An 11,535-nucleotide genomic window follows, 5' to 3' on the forward strand; every position below is an offset into this window, starting at 1 on the left:
CTTATTATGTAACGAATTCCTTGCGAATCATGGCAGGTTGCACCATCTCCACTCTAGCCTACGGAGGTGATCTATAGAGCATCTCAATGGGTGGTTGGAGGGCAACACATAAGACCTGGTCTGAGGATGCCACCTATCAGGACATTTATGGATGATCTTACAACACTTACCACGACCAAGGCTTGTACTCAGAGACTGCCCAGAAAGCTCCAGATGAAGATCAAACCAAGCAAGTCTAGAAGCATTTCCATCATTAAGGGGAAACTGCGGTCATAGTGTTTAAGGCTTTGGATTTCAAAACCTTAGGCTGTAGGTTAAAATCCCACAACTGACACCACTGTGTGACCGTGAGCAAGTCACTTGACCTGCCTGGGCTCCAATTAGAAAACCAAAAAGAAATGGAACCAAGTGTATCATAAATGAAAAAAGGCGTCAGCCATATAAGTAAATGTGAGGTCAAAAAAAAAAGAAAACAAAGCAGTAAGGTTCAGAAATTACATCAATACATACATTAAAGAAACACAATGAATACCCACCAGTTCCCTAGCATGTTCAAAATGATCCACCAGGAACTGTGGGAGACACAACTGCCCTCCACCCTATAAACCCAGGAGGGTCTCCCACAATTCCTGGTGGGTTAATTGTGAATTTGCTTTGGTGTTGGTGAGTATCTGTCCCTTTTTTCTGTGCTTTTTTGTGAGTTTATGGATTTTAGATCTGTTTGCTCGGTTTTTGTCCTTGCCTTGGATTTCTGTTTCAGGATCTTGTTCACCATGGATCACCCTTGCTGGCAACTTCTTTTTGCCTAGTATGCTTTTTTTAATCAAACCTTTTTATTTTATAAAGGTCCTGTGCTTGCCCCTATTACTAGCTGGGGTTTTGATGGTGAAATCCCCCTTCTAGTGGGCATTATTGGAAGTGTTTGGGATTACATGCTTTGGAAGTCTTTAGTGTCTGGGGCTCCCAGTCCATGACATTGTAAATCCAACTGACGGCGCTTCACAAACTTTAACACTGCATTTATGAATCGCCACACCAAATAGAATATAACAGAGACATATGCATTAAAGTTTTCATTCTAATAGATGAAGCATTACAAACAGAATGCCTTGTTCACAGCAAGATGATTTTATTATGAAGCACTTTAATCAGTTTTTACTGTTTTTAAATGTGCTAAAAAATAAAAGTGACTCGATTTGACCAAAAATTCTCATTGAGCAAATGTAGCAATTCAGAGTATTGCAGCGTTTCTCAACCTTTAAGTATTTGCAACCCGAGTCTTCATAACAGTTTTAATCTGGCTCCCCTAACATTTTTTTGAAACCTTAATAAAATGTATTCCGATATTTTTTGCTGTTAATTTGTTTTGGTTTCAATAGATGTATTTTTTATATTTTCGATTCTTGTTTTCTTTTTTCACATCTTCGCGCCCCCTCCCCACAGGTTGAGAACCGCCGGAGTATTGAATATCCACAAAGGACTCTTGTCAATATCTTGTAGTCTGTAGTAAATAGACTAATGGGACATCACCTTCATTTTTATACAGCAGAGTTATTACACTTTTGTTCATAATTGAAGACCTCCTACTCTTTATAGAGCCTTTTGAGCATCGTCAAGATGTTCTTCTTATCTGCCCCAAATGTTTGGTAAAAATGTAGCAGGGATGCCGTATAATTCCCTGGTCTCAAGTTACTTGAGAAGTTGTCCTACCTCTGGCACCATTTCATTAGATTAAGCAGGTTTGGGAATGTTACGTTATGATGTGCCATTTTATAATCACTGAACGAGTGCATTCCATCTTTCTCTTTCAAGCGTGCGTCTGTTTGTGAAAAGCAAAGACTCTCATCGCAAATGTTATTTACAGAGGCCGCACAATATAAGCTTGAGGAGGAATCCATTACCGTATCCTGGATATCTACAGCGGTGTCTTGGTCTCCTGAGTTATTTACAAATGACCACACTAGAGCATGTTTGCCCTTGACCTTCGAAAAGAAGAACTGAGTGCATTACTCATACTGTGTCAAGTACTGCTTTCTTCTTTCCTTTTACAGCTGGGGTCTTGGTGGATGCTAGTTATTTAAATTTTGATGTTCTTCTGTGAGTTATTTAGATAGAAACATTGGGAAAGGAGATCTGGTGGTGGGAATACAGATGATTCTTTTTTGTCCTTATTATAATAAAACCTTGATTTGTTTTGGGGGGGTCTTTTTTGCCCACCACTCTGTGATTATACTGTATGAAGGAATCTTTTTGAGGTTATGAACTCTTAATGTGTTTTTGCATTTGTACTTTTGTTGCTGAGTGTTTTCACATATTGTATTGTTCCTCTAGCAATACCATTTTGTTTCTTGTGGTGGCACAGTTGCTAATTTTTCCGAATGGACGTATTGTTGACATTTGACATGTTATGTGATGCAGAAGTCACGTAACATACACTATCTGGCCAACAATTTGTAGATACCTGACCATCACACCCATATGAAGTTGTTGGACATCCCATTCCAAAACCATGGCCTCTAATATGGAGGTGACCCCCCCACTCCCACATAACCACCTTCACTCTTCTTTCCTCGAGAATATTGGAGTCTGCCTATGGGAATTTGTGAAATTTCTTCAAAAAGAGTATTTTTGAGGTCCGGCAAGGATGTTGGATGCGAAGACTTGTCTCGCAATAGATGTTCCAATTCACCGATGTTATGGAAAAATAATGCTTTCCTATCTCCAAAGAAGGTATTCAAAGAGCCAAGGTGAGACTGCAGAATTTTTATTTATTTGTACTTTATATGCACAATCAATTAAACAATTTATCTGCTTTTATACTTATACCTTATCTTATATATCATCACGTTACCTGAATCTTAATATGCAGAACTTTATTACCTCATCCAATCAACTAACACCACCAGTAATTTCTTGCTGATTCTCCCGTTATTCTGAGCACCTCTTTGTTATGAGTGGTGTTTTGCAGATTGTCCTATTGATCTTCATAAGAATGGTTTATGGGCTGTCTAATCAGTTTATCCCCACTTTCGGGAGGGGGGCTCATTACTCATTTACTTCTTTCTAACCTTGGTAAATTACGTTGGTAACTTCTCTAAGATGAGGCAAAGATCTCGGGCACTTTCAGCTTTAAGTTACATTTATATAATAGCACTTACAGCTGATTGGAGAAGCACTACTAGAGTAGAGATTTTGCACACTCACTTGTGGCAAAGGCGGCATGGTTGCGCAGTGGTAGCACTGCTGCCTCACAGTAAGGAGACTCTGGGTTCGCTTCCCGGGTCCTCCCTGCGTGGAGTTTGCATGTTCTCCCCGTGTCTGCATGGGTTTCCTCCCACAGTCCAAAGACATGCAGGTTAGGTGCATTGGTGATTCTAAATTGTCCCTGGTGTGTGTGTTTGTGGTCTGGCACCTTGCCCGGGGTTTGTTCCTTCCATGTGCCCTGGGATTGACTCCAGGAGACCCTGTGTTAGGATATAGCGGATTGGACAATGACTGACTGACTTGTGGCATTCTATGGCAGTGCCACAGAGTTCTTCATTATGGCCCTTTCTACTGCCAATAGAAACAGAATGGCTATGTGCTGGATTTTAAGCAGCTTCTACCAAAGGGTGTGACTGAAACATCTGAAAACAATCATTTGGAGGGGACTCCACATATGTTTGGCCACAAAGTGTATAAATGTGAGATTATCCTGTTTAATGTTTACAATGACTTCAAATACTAACTGGTTATTTTTGACCCAAATCTGGCACCCCTTTTTTGGGGCTCTGGATATCAGATTTTCGATCCCCAAAACCCTTCTTAAGTCAATTGACCATCTTTACATGTAGAACTGACAACTGTAGGATTTAAATCAGATGACAGTTATGAGATGTGAACAATCAAACAACCTTAAATGAAGTGGAAAGACAAAAGTGACCTGAAGGACATGGCAAAGTACAATTTTTTTCTTTCTATAAGCGGTTTAATTTATCAATTCATTTGTTTCTACTGTTCAAATATTGGATGAAATACAGGGGGATAATAAACTTTCACCCTGATAAGATGGAATTTAGGGAGCTGTTACTGCTGTGAAACACAAAACTGCATCAATGTCCGCATTTATCAAGCACCTTGAAATATCATAATGGTCCTAACTGGTTCAAAAATGCCAGAGTGTTGCACCTTTGGTCCTCCTCTTAGGAGTAACAAGTAAAAGGATTTTTATCAGTCAGTCAGTCAGTCAAAAGTATTTCTACTTTTGCAGCCGGGAGAAACAATATATGGGTGATGTCTTAGACTTTTTATTGTCACAATATATCCAACCATTACCCAACCCACTGTATCCTAACACAAGGTCACGGGAGTCTGCTGGGGCCAATCCCAGCCAGCACAGGGCGCAAGGCAGGAAACAAACCCCGGGCAAGTCGCCAGCCCACCACAGGGATTTTTATCAGTTTTCCAAAATTAGGTTAACTACTTCTAACTTCACCAGGATTTAGGAGAATCAATGATGGGATAGGATTGATGGGCAAAAATGACCCACATGTCCGTTTAAGATAACATCTGCGGCACAGTAAGGTCAGGTCTGAAGACTTTCCAAATTCACTGTACGTCTAAGGGTTTAGATAAATTGGATATCTGTCGGCTGCATGGGAGGGATGATTACAAGGGTTGTTTTATTTGTAACAAATCACCAAATCAGAGTTCATTCAACTGGCAGTGTTAAGGCAATAAAGTAAAATAAAGGTGTAGAATGAAAGGCTGTGGAGCACTTTAACTTGTTATTCAATTTCAGGTTCAGGCTCCAGGTTTATTGTTATGTCTACCATGTAATGAAATTCTCACTTGCATGTCTCCTACAGACTAATGACAGCGGTACAATGCCAACAGCAGACAAAAAATACAAACACAGACATTAAACACAACATCAGATGATAGATGGTGGTGTCAGCAGATTTAATGATGGACTTGGAGCTGTGTCTGGCCACAGAGTCACAGCATGGCGCTCAGCCCACTACCCTGAGGGGGCTTGTATGATGAATCAGTGCGGAGCAAGTCAGGTTGCCACAGTGCACTGGGCTTTGCCAGTTACAAAGACTAAAATCCAATTGAAGAAGAAAGGCTTGTATTTTGGCCAAGGTCTTTTTTTTTTTTTACCCCCCGGCACATATTTAGATTCTCTGTTATTGTTGTTTGGTTAATTTTCAAATATTATTTTTTTACCGTTTTTATGTTATTTCTGTTGGTTTTGCTTATGTTTTGTTATAATTACTTTGTCACTTTTTTTTTTTTTATTATTAATTTTATTACAATCCATACAAAGCAATCAAGTTTTTACAAAAAGAAAAATTGAGTTAAGAACAGATCGATCCCCACCCCTACTTTGTCACTTTAAATGTGCCTCCATTCCTTTAGTTCTATGGGAGGCACCCAAGGAGGCGGGGCCACCCTGACATCACTGCTCCTGGGACCGCCCACTGGCTATAACGTCAAAGAAAGAACCGTAGCACTACATAGACTCGAAAGGAACTGGAAAAGAAACAAGTTAGGAAATGTCTTTACACTCCATTAAACAGGCTGTTGTTGTGGTGGCACCACACGTCCTTGTGCTGGTGAATTGTTTTTGTTTATTATCATAGATAGATGGTGTAGTTGGCAAGATTAGATAGATAGATAGATAGATAGATAGATAGATAGATAGATAGATAGATAGATAGATAGATAGATAGATAGATAGATAGATAGATAGATGGCTCCTCACTACCACCCAGGGACACCAAGGTACATGATTGCTAACCACCTTGTCTGCTTTTCCAATCACAGCACAGAGAAGCTGCCCAGTGAGGGAAAAGAACTGCATCCCTTCTACTCAAGGAGCTATAAAAAGATGGCGCTGCTGGAAGGCGGATGCTCACTTGGAAGACAACCCACCTACGGAAAGGGAGTCCAATGGCAAGCCTGATTAACTAACATTGTAATAGCTGACATTTTATTGATTTGCTGTGCTGTTGCACCATTGAGTATTTATTATTTTGTTCTTTGATCAAAGAAGTATAAGGGGTGGCACACCAACCTTTCACCTGAGGTCCTGTGGTTACTAGTGGTCAGTTCCACCGGTTTGCATTCATTCTCCATGAGATGTTTCCAGAACTTGAGTGGCGTCCATCAGTTGCAAATTGAATTGATTGGATGTCGTTGAGAACGGCAAATGTGTACACGTGTATGGAAGTTTCACATTTCACACTGTTTGACAGGGCAAAAAAAAATTCATGAAGTCCAAGGAACTCTAAGTAGACCTCCATATAACACTTAAGGGAGAGGACAGAAGTGAAGTTAGGAAACAGGCATTGGGTTGGAAAGGTAAAATATCAAAGAGCATATACAACACGAAAGAAAAAGTAAAATGATCAAAGAGCATATATCTATCTATCTAAGAGCTAAAAGTCTAAGTATCTATCTATTATCTATCTATCTATCTCTATCTATCTATCTATCTATCTATCTATCTATCTATCTATCTATCTATCTATCTATCTATCTATCTAATTTCATCTCAGTTTCGTATCCCCTTCTTGTATTTTATATTCTAGGAGGGTTACACCATTTTAACCTTTATAGAGCCTGTCAAAGTCTACCACCTATAAAAGCTGAAATGCCGTCACCAGAGACATCTCTCTTATTTCTCCTTTTTTTTCTCCTCTTGTGTTAAATTTTTCAACATAAGGATAGAAGAAGCTCAGTAAATGATTCACGAGGGATGCTGTTGGGGTGAAGACGATGTCCGGTTTGCGGGTCCTTCCTGTTCTTCTGTGCCCCCATGATGAGCAGACTCGAGGTCCCGTTAGAGAGGTGTTGTAACATGACGCTGAGTCAGCAGATGGACGCCCAGTTGTGACTAATTGACCAGGCAGTGCGGCCTCATTCTTCTTCTTTTCCTTCAGATTGTCCAATCTGACTCTTAGCTCTGTGCGGCCATTCATCTCAAAGGCAGACGCAGTTCACTTCAGTTAAGCGCAATGCCGGCTTCTTTAATCTGTGGAATGACAGAGGCTAAGCACTAATTTTCCCAAAGGAGAAGCTCGCTGTCATTTGTTAGACTTCCAGCAAAGGAAAGTTCAAAGTTAGATTCAGTTAGTGAATTTCAATTTATTCACACCCATCAAGCTTCAAAAAAATATAAAATAACAATAATCTCTTTAAAGGAAATGACACTGAAATTCAGGTAATAAAGCTAGCTCTGGAGGAAAAGAAATATTCTTCTGTCTTGCCTTGATCCATCTTGAATGCAATTTCAAATGTGATTACGCATTTTGAGCACACCAGCATCATCACTCTGACAGGCAGTGAACGCCGCGCACTCCTTATGCAAGTGAGATGGAGACGAGGCAAAGTCGGCACCTCCTGGGGAAAGGAGCACTCAGAGCAGCTGCTCTCCATATGCCGTCACTTTGGCTTTTTTGTTTGCCATCCACAGGAAAAAAGAAAAAAAACTAAAAAAAAATCACAGACTTGACTGGATATTTGACCACAACCGTGACTGACTTTGTTATGGACACGACAGCTCGATGAAATTCTCGCTGTTTAGACGTTGGGTAGAAACCACAGGTTTGGGTTTAAAATACAGGAGCAGAGGACTGAGAAAGGATTCAGACGCCTTCACTTTCTGTGTAAAAGATGGATTTTTAATTGGGGAAATTTGCCATTTTTGTTCCCTGTCTCCACTCAGCAACCCATGATGACAAAGTGAGAACATGATTTCAGTTAACAAATTTATTAAAAAATCAAACATTGAAATCTCTCATTGCTAGAACTATTAAAACTCTTTGCTGTGGCACTTTGAATTGTGCTCAGTTCCACCCGGTTTGCTTTCATTCTCCATGAGATGTTAACAGAACGTGAGTGGCGTCCATCAGTGGCAAATTGAATTGCTTGGACGTCGTTGAGAAAGACACACATGTACCCGTGTATGGGAGTCTCACAATTCACACTGTATGACAGGACCAAAAAAAAAACATCATGAAGTCCACAGAACTCTAAGTAGACCTCCATATAACACTAAAGGGAGAGGACAGAAGTGAAGTTAGGAAACAGGCATTGGGTTGGAAAGGTAAAATATCAAAGAGCATATACAACACGAAAGAGCAAAAAGTGAAGTTATGATAACTATCTATCTATCTATCTATCTATCTATCTATCTATCTATCTATCTATCTATCTATCTAATCCTGCCAACTACGCTATCTATCTATCTAGTCTTTCTTTCTTTTTCACTTGAATGTCTCTTAATATAAATACAACAATATCTATCTATGATATGGTGGCTTTCATATAGGTATGTATTAAATAATGCCATTCACTCACTATTTATTACAAATCATGACATTGTTGGGCTCAACTTGTGACACACTGTTTCAGATAGATAGAGAGACAGATATGAAAGGCACTTTATAATAGATTGATAGATATGAAAAGTGCTGTATAATATATAGATGCAAAGGCAGTGAATTATTAGATCACATTGAAATTGACAGACAGGAAGTCCATAATATAATAGAAAGATAAATATGATAGACTCTATATAATAGATAGATAGATAGATAGATAGATAGATAGATAGATAGATAGATAATATGAGAGGCACTATATAATTAATAGATAGATAGATAGATAGATAGATAGATAGATAGATAGATAGATAGATAGATAGATAGATAGATAATATGAGAGGCACTATATAATTAATAGATAGATAGATAGATAGATAGATAGATAGATAGATAGATAGATAGATAGATAGATAGATAGATAGATAGATAATATGAGAGGCACTATATAATTAATAGATAGATAGATAGATAGATAGATAGATAGATAGATAGATAGATAGATAGATATCTATCTATCATCTATCTATCTATCTATCTATCTATTATACATTTTTCAACATACTGCCTTTTGTACCTTTCACGTTCACATTGTCTTCAGAAAGTCCTGTTTTACACATTTTGTTCTGTCCGGCTGTATTCTAAAATCATCTCAATTTATTTTTCCACTCATCAAACAACACTCAATACCCTAGAATGACAAAGCAAAAAAAAAAAAAGAACTATCCCTTTGACTCAAGTATTCAGACTCTTTGCTGGGCCACTTGAAATTTGTTTCGGGTTCCTCCCATTCTGGTGATCGTCACTGAGATGTGATCAATTCTGTTGACTGGACAGGATTTGGAGCGGCACACACCTGCCTAAAGAGGGCCCTACTAATGAGCAATAACCAAGTCCTGAGGTCTAAGGAATTGTCTGCAGCGTTGTGGAGACAGAATTTTGCCGAGGTGCAGATCTGGGGAAGGGTACAGAAAAATTCCTGCAGCATTGAAGGTTCTCAGGAACTCAGTGGACTCCATAATTGATTTCGGGAGCCATCATGACTCTTCCTAGAGTTGGCCACAAAGCCATACTTAGTAGTCATGAGAAGACGGCCAGGGTAAAAGAGGGGACCAAGACCCTGATAGTCTCCTCTGACAAAGCTCCAGTGAATTCTGTGTGGAGGTGAGAGAAACTTCCAGATAGACAACCAACACTGCAACACTCCACCATTCTGGGCTTTACGGCAGAGTGTTCAGACAGAAGTCCCTACTCAGTAAGAGACACATAGACGCCCATCTGGAGTTTTCAAGAAGGCACCTAAAGGACTCTCAGATCATGAAAAACACAGTAGCCTCCATAAGTCTTCAATGGGAGAAGTTTGGAACAACCAGGAATCTTCCAAGAACTGACTGCCTGTCCAAATGAGTAGCTGGTGAAGAAGGGCCATCATAGGAGGAAACACTCATTACAACAAGCTGCCTTAAATTCTCTGCCATCATCAACATTCTTTGTCTTCCTTCTTGTTCATGCGGTGGGCACCTAGACACATCCCTGCCGAGATGCCCACCCACACCTGGCATCCATGACAGTTTCTAGTGATTATTTTACTGCTGGTTCTTTTGAAAATTTGAGCTATTCTTCTTTGACCCATTGCTGCTTTTGAGAGATGCCACACCAAATTTCTTTGTACAAATAAAGGTTTCTTCTTCTTCTTAAAACTTAAATATATCAAGTTGTACGGCTTGACCAGCAGCCCCTCTACATTCTGGCCGAGCATTTTGAAAATCCGAAGCCCTTACTGCTTCACTTGATATCCGTTGGCAGCCTTGCTATTTAAGCTTCTCACACGGCCTTGACTTTATCAGCCTGTGAAACGTTTAATAGGATTAGACTCTGGTGTGTTAAAGCTTTAAATCATCTCCGAAACACAGTGGTGCTGCTACCCTGACGGAGTGACAGAGTGACAGAATCGAGGAGGACCTCTCATCATTCACAGTGAAAGACGAGGAGCTGAGCTGAGAGGGGTGCGGACACCACCAGAGGGGCTTGTTCTGCTTGGATATCCCACAAGATGAGCCCGTGGAAATTATCAGTAGGTACGGCGTCACACATTGCTAGATAATCGACCCAGCTGTGAGGTCACACTGAGCTCGTCTTCGTCACCCGAGTTTACGAAGTGAAAATGAAGAGTTTAGTGAGATATTCTTCAGATAATGTTCATGGCAAACAAATCTTATGCAATCAATTTTTAGACTTGGCTTGATAGCTGTGTGTGTCTGTCTTCCCAGTTATGAATCTTTGTCTCACATTTTATCGCCTGGTCTTTTAATAAATTAAATTACATTTTTTAATAATTAATAGTTCTTTAATAATAGTTGTGCTCTTTGGGCCAGGGGTTTTATGGTTATTCTCTTCCTTTGAGTGACTTGTTTAGGCCTTTTTGAAGTGTGTAGGCCTCAGGCCTAATTTTGAATATTCAGGTTTTTTGAATTGGTCAGGTTTGAATTGTTACAAAGAGAAACGAAGCAAAGTTCTGTAGTTTGTAAGGGACCTCAGTCCATTTGTTGTGACAGTCGCTGTATCGGCCTCTGCACATAGCATTGAGATTTATAGGTTTATAGGGTCATTATTGTGACATATACACTCTCCACTCTCGGGTGCCATGATAAATGTAATTTAATTGATTTGAAGTATTTATAGATTAAGGGCACAGTAATATATATGTTTGTCTGCCTCTTTCCAATCAGACCCCAAGACCAGTTACGTGACTCATGTAGGGTTTAGAATTTGTTGTGAAGAAGAATCTGGAACATAATGAAAAGGATATGAGGCCTCCAAATGTATCCACAAAAAGCAGGCCTGGACCTTCACTGGCCAGCCCAGAAGAAACACACTACATCCCAGCCAGTCCCCAACTGCTTAGCTGAGGCTTTGGCCTATGCTAGGCCCAAAATGGGGGCAACTGGCTTTTCAAGTTTAAAATGCTCTTAACGGTCTGAAAATACCAAAATACCTCACAACAGGGAGAAATCATGAAACACTATGGCTTCTGAAGACAACCCAAATGATGAATCTTAATTGATTGAAGGTTTGTTTAAGAAATGAATAATTCTCAAAAGAGCAAAAAAGGAGTTGCCAAGCAATCCCAAGCAAACAAGCATCAATAAGCAAAATCAAAATGACA

This window comes from Polypterus senegalus, chromosome 16 (assembly GCF_016835505.1).
Source record: "Polypterus senegalus isolate Bchr_013 chromosome 16, ASM1683550v1, whole genome shotgun sequence".
Taxonomy (NCBI): domain Eukaryota; kingdom Metazoa; phylum Chordata; class Cladistia; order Polypteriformes; family Polypteridae; genus Polypterus; species Polypterus senegalus.